Below are 12,159 nucleotides of genomic sequence, written 5' to 3'. Positions count from 1 at the left end.
AAAAGTATTCTTAGAATTTTATTATTTTTCAATAAAGCATTGCTCAGACTTTTGCCATCAAAAATAAGTTAATCGAGACATTATATTTGAACGGCTGTAGTACAATACATCCTTTTTGGAGATTATACGATTGCAAAAATAAACGAATCGAGACATTGTATTTGAACGGCTGCAATACAATACAGCATTTTTGGAGATTATACAATTGCAAAAATAAGCAAATCGAGACATTATATTTGAATGGCTGCAGTGCAATACAGCATTTCTGGAACAATTGTCACTTTTTAGAATTTTGATAAACATTTTTGTGTTAGCATAATTTATGTTAAATTTTTTTTTAACCATCACCCAGATTGGTTTTCATTGGCTTAAACGGTGATAAAAAAAATCTAAAAAGCAAACAAATGTGTAATTTTGACCAATATTGTAATTTTGACCAATACTCAAAACCGCAATAATGTTGCTTTTTGTAAAAAAATGCTAATTTCAATTTTGAACTCTTTTTCAAATAATAATTGTTGTAGACAAGAAATTGAGATGCTTTGAATATATTTTTAGTATATGCAAAAATTTACGGTATCTTTAAAAATACGCAAAAAATTTTTAAGAAAATAAATTCTATTAAGTTGTCGCAAAGTGAATTACATTTATAGCATAACAAAAATTATATGATTCCCCTTAAAGAAGGGAACAAAATGTTCGAATATTATTCTGAACAATTTGACACCAATAATATCCGAAACAGTTTCAGTAAAAATACTGAATACTTATTGAGCTGGAATCTAACTCAAGCATTTTGTTTAAATTCAAACTTTAGAATACTTAACAAATATATTAAACTAAAACTAGGATTTGGGTATAATTTATATTAGAACGTTAGTAAGCATTTTATGTATATTTTTTGTCAAAATGAATTTTTTTATATAAAAATCCGAAGTTTTTTCTTCTTTTTTCTAAGTTTTTTTGAGCTAGAATGGTTTTAAAATGATCATATTTGACTTACTATTTAATAATATTAAGAGCAAGATGTCTCTCTTTTCAAATTTTGGCTCTAAATAAACAGTTCTTTACGATATTGCATTTAAATAGCTGTAAAAAGAAGTTAATTTAATGTACATTTCAGGATGAAATGAAAACCATGTAAAAGAAGGAACATGACAGTGATAAATTCAAGCGAGGGTAACTCCTCCAACTGTTGTGATTAGTGAATCCTTTTTAAGCCCCGCCTTTTATTACCTACAACAAAACCATATGCTTTCTAATATCTCATAACAAACCTCCACTTCTGAGCTAGGTAAGTCTTTTCCACTTAATATAATCTTCCGTCCATTTCAATAAATATATATATATATTTTAATGAGCACTGTTGTGTATGCTATTTTCAAGGGTTCTGAAAACATCTCGATAATAAGATCGTTCTATGGAGAAGTCGTTAAATAGACCTTTTGAAACACTAGACATAATTAAAATAGCAATTGATACATCTTGTAAACTAGTATCTACTATTTATTTTATAAATCTTAACCATAAAAATCATGGAAAGCAAGAATAAAGCAAAACATTATCCGGTGATACACTATCATGCTATATACACTAAGAAAAAGCTAAATTTATGTATAAAATCATCGCTGCATTTATTAGGAAAGCAATTTTAAACATACATTAAGTTTAATTGTTACTGATAAAATCCGTTAATTTTGTTTTTTGTTTGAAATGTAAACAAAAAGAGATTTTACCATACCTGATCGAATTTCGAGAGTGTGTCTACTCCCTATATTTTGGGGGTCCAAATTCGTCAAGAAAAAAATATGTTTATTCAGAGAAATTATGTTTTTGTGTTTGATTTCATAATTTAAAATATAGTATCAATATGCATATCGTAATCAATAAGCATATTTGAGGTCGCCTCCTCGAATCATTAAGATAGGTAGATCATCGCACTAGAGCTGCACAATGGGCTATTGGCGACGGTCAGGGAAGCATCTCTGAGGATAATCTGAAGACATGCTATCGCAATTTTGATCATGTACAGCTTTGGTAGCCCTGCGAGTGAAGTCGGGCACTTTACGGTAGAACGAGGACTCCCTCGGTTCCGACGCTGGCTGATCAAAGTGGTCACCCAACCGCTTACTGATTGCAGTCAGTGATGCCTGAACCATCTGTGTACGCGACCCCTATTTCGATAGATGGTCCTCATTGAACATTTTACTTGCTATTTGTAACTCTTCTCAGTCTTATATATTCACAACGGTCACACACTCGACTGCAACACAGGAGACACCACTCACACAACTGAATACAGTTTTCACGACAACGCTCGAAACTTAGTGAACTTAATACAACTCTCACCACAAGTGCTCAAAAACCGGTGAACTTAATACAGCTTTCCTTCGCAAATACGACAACTAGTGGTTCATCGAATTCTATCCCTGATAAAACTCTGGTTAGGGAAGTAACTACCACTACGATTATTAAGCATCAATTCACTAGTTTATTAGACAAGCTAACTCAATTCAATATTAAAAGCTCCTTCCCCACAACTTATTACAAAATGAACGAAATGCTTATTACAAATACAACAAAATAAAAAATATAATGAAATTTTATGAAAAAATTTAAAAAATGTATGATCATTATTAAATATTAAATGATAATATATGAATATTATGAAAAAATATAAATATAATTAAATTCTATGTAAAAGTTCAAAGTTATGTTATTACTATTAAATATGTATATTGTCTTAGAATAAGTGGAAAGCTAAATAAATATCGAGGTTTTTTTCTATGCAAATTTATAAATTGGGATGCAAATTCATTAAAACTTCCGCAAGATTTCAAAGCGAAATTATGAAATCACGAGCCTTGCACAAAAATAACGCGATTGCTCTGAATAAAAGCATATGATTCTTCTTTTTATTATTTTATTATCATAAAACTGATTTGAATGCGTTTTTCCATTGCTTTAATACGAAATAAATGCGTCAGGGAAATTTCGAATAGCACCTCAAGGACTTCAAGGAATGATTCAAGGGACTAACTTTATTTTGAGTCAATTTAATTTATGTATATACGTGTGGTTTTTTTCTTCTTTTTTCTTCAGAAATTATAGTTACAGATTTTTTCATAGTTTTCTCAAATCGTAATATTTTTAATAGGACATTATCACAGGTGAATTTCGAATAGCGCATTTGAATAATACTTCTTTTACGCAGGGGTTAAATTTGTGGCATTTCGTAGTGAATTCACATTGTTTTTCAACCGATATTTTTAATTGGATATTATTACAGCAAGTGAATTTCGAACAATGCATTTGAATAATATACACCGGTTATGTAAAACTTAAGCAACAAGTGGTTTTTCGGCCACAGCTCCCTAACAAAGTATAAGATAGGCATGAAATTGCAATATAATATGCACGTAATTCAGTCGAAAGATTATTTGTATGCAAATTTTAGAAATAAAACGTCGTAGGTGATGTAAGTGTACGTAAACCTTGTGGGTCGGCGCGCGCAGGTCAAAGCTGTGGTAAGAGGATGAAGAGCACCGTAGTTAAAGACATTCGCTGCAAGTGCAAGTGATTTGTTTTGTGAAACATGTCTTCAAGAAATTATTTAGACGACTTTACTCGAGGAAGAATGATTGGGAAGCTTGAGAAGGGGCGTACTGTAACCAGTGTCGCCGAAGAGTTCGGGGTCAACAAAAGTGTTGTTTCTCGTGCTTGGAATGCCTTTAAAACTACTGGTACAGCTGCTCGGAAGGTTGGTGGTGGCCGTCCAAGGAAAACAACACCAAGAGATGACCGTTACATTGTTCTCCAGGCGAAAAGAAGCCGTTTTCAGTCAGTGGGCGCCATATCTCAGTAACTGTGCACAGCCACAGGACGACAAGTATCAAGATTTACAGTGGCCAGACGCCTCCACAAAGGTGGCTTATTTGCTAGACGTCCTGAACGCTGCATACCTTTAAGAGTTAGCCATCGGTGGCACCGTTTAGAGTGGTGCAGAGAACACGAAACCTGGACACCTCATCAATGGAGTCGCGTCCTCTTCACAGATGAGAGTCGTTTTAGTGCTACAAGCCATTCTCAACGTCAGCTGATCTGGAGAGAGGTTGGAGCTCGATTTCATCCCAATAACATCGCGGAAAGAGATCGTTACGGTGGTCCTGGAGTTGTCGTCTGGAAAGGCATTATGCTGAGCGGGTGGACTGAGCTTCAGATCTTCGACCTAGGTTCTGTAACTGGAGATCGCTACTGCAATGAGGTAATCCTACCCCATGTGCGTCTGTTCCGAGGGACCATTGAACCAGACTTCATTTTTATGGATGACAATGCCCGGCCATACCGTGCTGCTAATGTTCAAGAGCTACTGGAAAGTAAAGATATCACACGAATGGATTGGCCAGCTTACTCTCCAGATCTGAATCCCATAGAGCATGTGTGGGATGCATTAGGGAGACGTCTTGCGGCACAACAGTATCCTCCTGGTAACACCCATCAGCTGAAAGATGCATTAAAGGAGGAATGGAGACGTTTACCCCAAGAACTCCTGGATAATCTGGTGCTTAGCATGGAGAGACGATGCCAAGCAACAATTACAGTAAGGGGAGGGCATATCCCATATTAGAGAACATCTGTCAGTTGTACTTACGCTTCTTCAGGCAATCATGTGTAACGCTACTATATGTCAAATAAAGCCTTATTTTGTTCCATACCCTACTTTAAGCTTTACATTCATTTTTGTGCCTTTATTCTTTTACCATCGTTTAAGTACAAAATAATGTACATCATATTCAAATTTCATGTCAATCGGATGATTTCCTGTAGAGTTATGACAAAAAACGCACTTGTTGCTTAAATTTTGCACACCAGTGTTTTAAGCCACACGTTAGATTTGTGGCATTTCGTCATGAATTCACATTGTTGTTCAACTGATATATTTAATAATATCGATATTTCTAATACGCTTCGATTTGCAACGATTTCGTTGCGCATTCGCATTGTTTTCCGAACTGCTTTTTTGGTGGCTATACTTATGAATTTCTTAATAATTTGGAAAATCCCGATACTTTTAATACTAAACTATTACGACTCATGAATCTTGAATAGCGCTTATGAGCATTCACTTTTCGATTTTCGATCACACGATTTTTTAATTTCTGTTTTTTATTTATTATTATAATTTTTTTCCTGTTTACTACAATATTATTATAAAATGCAGAGTCAGAAACACGCGACTGTGTGAAATAATGTAGATAAATCGCGCTTATGAGTGATAATCTTTCGATTTTCGATCACACGTTTTTTAACTTCTGTTTTTTATTTATCATTATTTTTTTTCTTGCTTACTACAATATTTTTATGAAACGCTGAGTCAGAAACTTGAGGATTACGCAACAGTGTGAAATAATGTAGCTTTTTTTTCGCCGTTGATTGTTTAAAACATAAGTGAGAACGAGAAAGCGATATCGTTAGAGCTCAATTCTTAGAACGAATTTTTTATATATAAGTATGGAAACATGAAAATATATCAGATCGTAAGTGATAAATTAAAAATATATCCGCCACCTTAAATTTTTTGGTTTTTAATGACGACCGGTCGACCATATTATATCCTGTCTAGGAGATATTCAGCCTACAACATTGTTATCTAAGTTTTGGAAAATTGCCAAACATTTTGCTTTTAAGAAAGTTAATTTTTGATTTTCTTTATTTTTACTTAATATTTTATTATTGATTTTAATACAGTCTTTAAAATATATAGCTTTCTAATGTGTTTTTAGCTTTTTCCAAGAATTAAATTTAAATAAAAGAAATATCTTTTCAATCGAAAACAATGATGCAATTTTTTGAATTCTAAAAAGGCACTGGAAAAACAATACTACTAGACCAGTGATTCTCTAACACTGCACTTTTATGTGCCGCCAAATTTTAGGAATGATATAGTAAAAATTAGAATGCTTTTTTTTAATTGCGAGTTAGGATTAAATTAAAGAAAAATATAAATATGTATATATACTTTTTATAATTTTTCCACACTTTAACGGCGTGAACATCTTTGTCGGCGATAGTCCTGTCTCTGACAACCTTAAAATGTAAATATAAGTAGGAAATTTAATGACTATTAAAATTATTAATTAACAAAAAAAGAGCAAGTTAAATATTAGCTTTACAAAAGGAAATAAAAGCTTACTATTAAAATAAGCTGTGCAATTAATAGTTATAAAAACAAATTTACAGAGGATAACTAAAAAAAAAAAAAAAAAAAAAAAAAAAAAAAAAANAAAAAAAGCTAACAATTAATAATTAGCAAAAAAAAAACAAGTTAACAAGGAATCACAAAAAAAGAACAATTAATGAAAAAAAACTAACTGTAAAAAAACAAGATAACAATTAATAACCAGCAAAAGTAAACAAAAATCAAATAACAGTTGAAAACTAATAAAAAATCAAATAAAAGAACTATTAAGCAATGAGAGGGAAAGAACTGCACAAGTCGAAAGAACTAATTAATCCTTTCATAAACGTGTTTTTGTAGTGCATATTATTTTATTTTACATTCAAAATTACAATCATGAACTATTTTACTCAGTAAAACAGTAAATAAAGAACTTCTAAACTTATTTTTTTCTTTGTGTGATTTCAAATTTCAAAATTGGTAAGAGTGTGCCAAAAAAAAAAAAAAAAAAAAAAAAAAAAAANAAAAAAATACTTGTGTAAAGTTTTCATAAGACTTGATAGGTAATAAATGTAAATAGTATTTTGCTTTGTTTCTGTTACAAATGTTATAATATATAATGTAATTAAATAAATATTTTTTTATTCAAAGCAGTTATAGAATATTATTCGCAAAAATGTTTCATTTTATGTAACGACATACATTCAAATACAGCCTTTTTTAGCAAAAAAAGTTATTTAATCATAATTACTATCAATTCATTTCATATATGAAAGAAAAAAATGGTTATAGTTGAATAAAATTCATTATACAACTTTAAAAAGGTTTGAAATATTTTTGATGCAAAATTGAAAACATAATTTGCCGTTATAACTGCTAAGACTGAAATATTAACATAAGAATTCAACTAATTAGAATGTAGTTATATAAGATTATATGACGAAAACGATTCTTTTCTTATATCTTAATGTCAGACGCAGTTGATAACACCATTCTGCTTCTGTACATTCCAGATATTCTTATTGCATTTTTTATGTTATAAAAATTATAATTATGTGTAAGAAAGGTGAAATTTTTTAAATAGAAATGTATTCATTGCTAAATTATGTATATAAATCGAAGTATAACTGAAGAAAATTTTTATAAAATAATCTAAAAGTGAATCCTCAATTCGAAAGAAACTGCCTTTGTTGTCGTGCTAAGCCCCCTAATTAAATTGCGTTTCATTCAATGATTTTATTGAGATCCATTTTGCTATTTAAATATTTTTAATATTCATGAGTCTGAAAAGTAAATTTAACTAATTCAACTTCATTAACTATATTAAATTCATAATTTGAGATAAAGCTCACCGTAAAACACCTAATAATTTTTTGATTAATTACAAAAGCACGTAAATCGTTTTCAGACGGAGTTTTGTGACAAAAGTGCTGGAAAATTTACGCTTAATATTCCCTTGTAATATATTTTTCTGTATGCTAGTTACAAAACTTCAAATTTATTGTTATAAACTTTTACAAAAAATTTAGAAGCATGAAGAATTTATTTATAGAGAGAATCTTTTAATTTATTTGTTTATCACTAATATTATTAAGATATTCAGTTAATGAATAATATTAACAATGCAAAATTTCACGTTACATAATTTACTTAACAAAAATTTAATTTTCATTGATATGAATTATGATGACGATTTTTTTACATTATTGAGCAAATTACCTCGTAACTATTTGGCTCAATTAGCGCAGTATTTTTTTTTTAAGAATGAAATAAAATACTAAAGAAACAGGCATTGAGTTCTAAAATATTTATTTTCAGGAACAAGTTTAAATTTTTTTTTAACTAGTATACATAATGCATGCAATTTATAGTATTTATTACATTAGTACATTTCGCATTTTGAAGATTTTAAATGAAAACTAAATCATTTATAATTTATTACTGTTAAAATATATTTATTACTGTTAAAATATATACTGTTAAAATATAAACTATTTCATTTTTGCATGCTTAACAATGCAGTAACAATTATAAAACTTTCAAAATTCTAATTTATCTATTTTTGAATGAAATTTTTAGACTCATCTTTGGTGTGGTATAGAGTAAATTCAGTTGAATATCGATCAGTTTTTCCCGAATTTTCCTGTAAGTATCGTTTCAACAGTTCTGTCCCAAATGCTATTCTGGTAAATACCTGTTAAATTAAATTTGAAACTAGATAATTCCAGTTGTTAAATATCCCAGTTATTTTGCTTTGATACATCATTTGATGAAAGTGTTGAAACTTATATTATTGTCAGAAACCTTTTCAAAAGAATCCAGAATAGTATCAACTAGGACTGAGCTATAAATTGATGTATCGGCACATATCGATTTAACGCATATATCGGCAAGACGATACAGCGACTTTCATTCAAGGCGATGCATCAGAAATCTGATTTAAGCCATCGAGCAAAGACAACGAGCGCAAAACGATATAGCGATATAAGACACGCAAGGATATAAGATAACGATATAGCGATATAAGACTCTTCTCTTACGTTCCGATGTCGACTCGCGCTGTGGAAGACGATGTTCGTTTCGTTATGTTGAAATGGCCTTGATTGGTGAGCTGTAGAATCAGAATCAGAGTTTTGAGAACACATATCGTTATATCGCATGTTCCTTTTCGCACCTCTTAGCTTTTTTTTTCTTTGTCGCGACTTTTCTTGTAGATTATTTTCAGTGGGACTAACTTCGTGATCGCCGATGTTACCTTGTTCTGAAGGCAATCTATTATTGAAAAGAATATATAAAGAAGAGTTTCTTCATTAATTAGATAAGTTTTTTTTTAAAAAAAACTTCTTTTTATTTTTAAATGTGAAAATTATCGGCAATCTAATTTAGGCGCCCATAAAGAATTGAATTTGTTAGGTTATTTTTTTACTTTCTTTTAATTTATTAAAAACTTTTTGGATGAAACTTCTAATAATTTAATGAGTTTTTATTACTGATTTTAAATTTATAAATCTTGTTGTTTTTATTTTTAGAAATAAAGTTAAAACAAAATTTATTTTTGTCATTTGGATTTGGACATAAGTCAATCAACTTTGTTTATACAAAAAAATTTGAAAGGTTTGCGTATTTTATTCATTTTTTTAAATCATTTAGCACTTCGTTTTATTAGAGAGTATAATAATTTTTTTTAAAAAATATTCTTTTCATATTATTTGTTAATTAGCTAAATATATTATCGAATATCACAATTTTTTTATTTTTAAGAAATTAAATCTTACTTTGTTTTTCGTTCATAATTCGGTCATTATTTAATTTAATTTAATTATTTATCTGAAATGATAAGGTCCCGCAGTGGACTGATCGTTAAGACACGGTTCCCTGCAGATCACCGAAGTCAAGCATCACTGGCTGCGGTCAGTGTGCGGGTGAGTGACCACTTGGATCAGTCTGCGTAGGGACCGAGGGTGTGCGGTATTGGTCCTCGTTAAACTGTTCTACCGTAAAGTGCTCGACTTCGCGTGCAGGTCGTCGAGCTACCGAAGCGGGGGTGCCATCCCATCTGCAGAGGATCAAAATTGTGATGGCATGTCTTCGGATCATCCTCAGGGATGTTTCCCAGACCGTCGCCAATAGCCCATTGTGCAGCTCTAGTGTGACGTAAATGAACTATAATAGAACTATAATAACTGAAATGATAATAATAAAAAATAGTGTTTTAAAAGCGTTTTTTTTTTTCTAAAATTTATTTAGCACTTTGTTTTAAACATACAAATAATTTTTAACGTTTCATTTAGAAATTGAACATTACGATCGAACTTAATAATTATGTAATTATTTATGCATAATAGTACAAGAAAATATTAATTTGTAAAAAACGCTTTAAAAAAAGTTTTTATCATTTTGTTTTACGCGTATTATGAATTTCTAAACAAACGTTTCAATAAATATTTTAAGTAAGATTTGTACATTGTAGTCAATTTATTTAATATCTTTCTTAAGCAAAACATATATATCTTCAAATTTATGAATTGACTTAAATCAATCTGAGTATGAAGTTTTGATAGAAATCTGACTTTCTGTGCCTAACAAGTAAATGAAATTCAAAAATACTATATCGCGATGCAAAACTGACGATGCATCACGATATATAATTTCTAATATCGCCCAGTCCTAGTATCAACATTTGCAGAAGGCTTCGAAGACTTTGAAACAAATATTTAACTGAGCATACAGGAAATAAAAATCAATTTATTGTTATAAATGTCAACAATTTATTGTTTGCACTGAGAAGAAAAAAGATTGTATTCCAACCAAAATTTACAAACATTTTAAATAAATAAATATGTTTATCGTTTTGTGCATTGTGTGCATAATAGATTAAATTTTCTTAGAAAACTTATCAATTTTCATTCCCATTACTTCTTTATTACTTTTTTAATCCATTCTTTGATATTTTACGTTAACCAGCATTTGTTGTTTTCCTGTTTTTGTCGCGGTCATTAATTTACTATGGGAGGTGACTCGACAGCCAACGTCTTCGGCCGACGGGATTCGCCCTGCCATGCAGACGGTATTTATTATTTATAATGAATGGAGAAACGATCGATCTAAATTTTACTGTAAGATATTTTAATTACACAAAATAGATCTTTAATTTCTAAGGGTTGTGTTAAAATTTCAGTATTGAAAGGGGTGTCTTGGGGTATTGGTCCACTTTTAGATGCATCTGAATTTCGGCCCCCACCCCTCTAAGAAGCTGCATCTTTGATGGATGAGATGGGGAGTTAAGGAAGGCTGTCCATCCTAGGATTTTCCTACCTGATGGTGGGTGAGAGGGTCATAACAATTGATATGATCCTGATAAAGAGAAATATTCACATTTTTAAGAAATGATAAAATACAATAGTTTTGATCGGATTAATTTTTTATCCTCTATCAACAGCATTTATAACTCCAACATTAAAATTTTAAAAAATTAATTCTTTAAATTCAGAAAAATTATTCATGAAAACTTTCACAAAGTTAATTAGCAGAATTCGACCATCCTATAAAATTAATAATTAATCATATTAGAAATGCATGAAGAAAATTTTTAATTGTCAAAATAATTTTTACATTGCAGTTCTAAATTTAAAAAAAAAACACACACACACACATTAAGAAATATTTTTTATGTACAGATATTTCGACTGGTACTTGTTTTTATTCGGCATCGCCATTTTTTTCGCATGTTCTTAGCTGCAACATTTTTGCAACTACAAATCATTGAAGACGACTATTTTACGCGTTATTCATAAGAAGGCGGCCAACAGTTTCATCCATCTAGGTTTGGCTTTATTTCGCTATTCTGACGCACACGCTTACATTTTTTAAGCGGCAGTCGATCTTGAACTGATAAGAGGGGAGTTAATCTAAGGCAGGTGGTGTGAGATAATTATGGGGTTAAACGCAGGTAGGAACTTCCAAGGATGGATAGAGCTGTACCCGATCTTGTAAAGGCGATGAAGAATCATGCCTAGTACACACTCAGAGCATTCAGGATTCTTTCAAAACGATCACTCAGAGACTAATAACAGGGCCTTCCATATTCGACGGGTAAGGAAGGATAGGTATGAAAATCGCATAGGAGGAAAGATGGACCAATACCCCAAGGAGCCATTGAAAGGTAACCAAGGAATACAAAATTTGATTTGCTCTAAAGTTACAACTTTTTCTTTCCTTTCCTTCCAGACGCGGATACGTACATAGGTTAGTAAAACCCTTACCCGTATAATCCGCGTCTGGCAACTACTTCTAGCCAACCTCAATCAATTATTTAAAGTTTCAAAAGAAAGGAGGTTAAAATTTTGTTTACAAATATACAGAAATATTAATTATAGTTTAAACAATAAATATATGACATATAGAAAGTGACAATAAATGAATTTTGGAAAGTAAATTAATATAAAGGGAAAAAAAGGGTAATAAAAATTATATAATATATA

General features: G+C 30.7%; 1 protein-coding gene across 1 annotated transcript in view; it reads left to right on the top strand.

Annotated features, from left to right (window-relative positions):
• The first annotated feature begins 1,114 nt into the window (after positions 1–1,114).
• Positions 1,115–12,159, top strand: part of LOC139427045 (doublesex-Mab related 11E) — a 52,507-nt gene continuing 41,462 nt past the window's right edge. Inside the window, exon 1 of the mRNA XM_071187528.1 lies at positions 1,115–1,294. The gene's annotated coding sequence lies outside the window, so the exon portion shown is untranslated. The remainder of the gene's footprint in view (positions 1,295–12,159) is intronic.

Source organism: Parasteatoda tepidariorum, chromosome X1, assembly GCF_043381705.1.
Source record: "Parasteatoda tepidariorum isolate YZ-2023 chromosome X1, CAS_Ptep_4.0, whole genome shotgun sequence".
Classification (NCBI taxonomy): Eukaryota; Metazoa; Arthropoda; class Arachnida; order Araneae; family Theridiidae; genus Parasteatoda; species Parasteatoda tepidariorum.
This window is presented reverse-complemented; position numbering and strand designations above follow the sequence as displayed.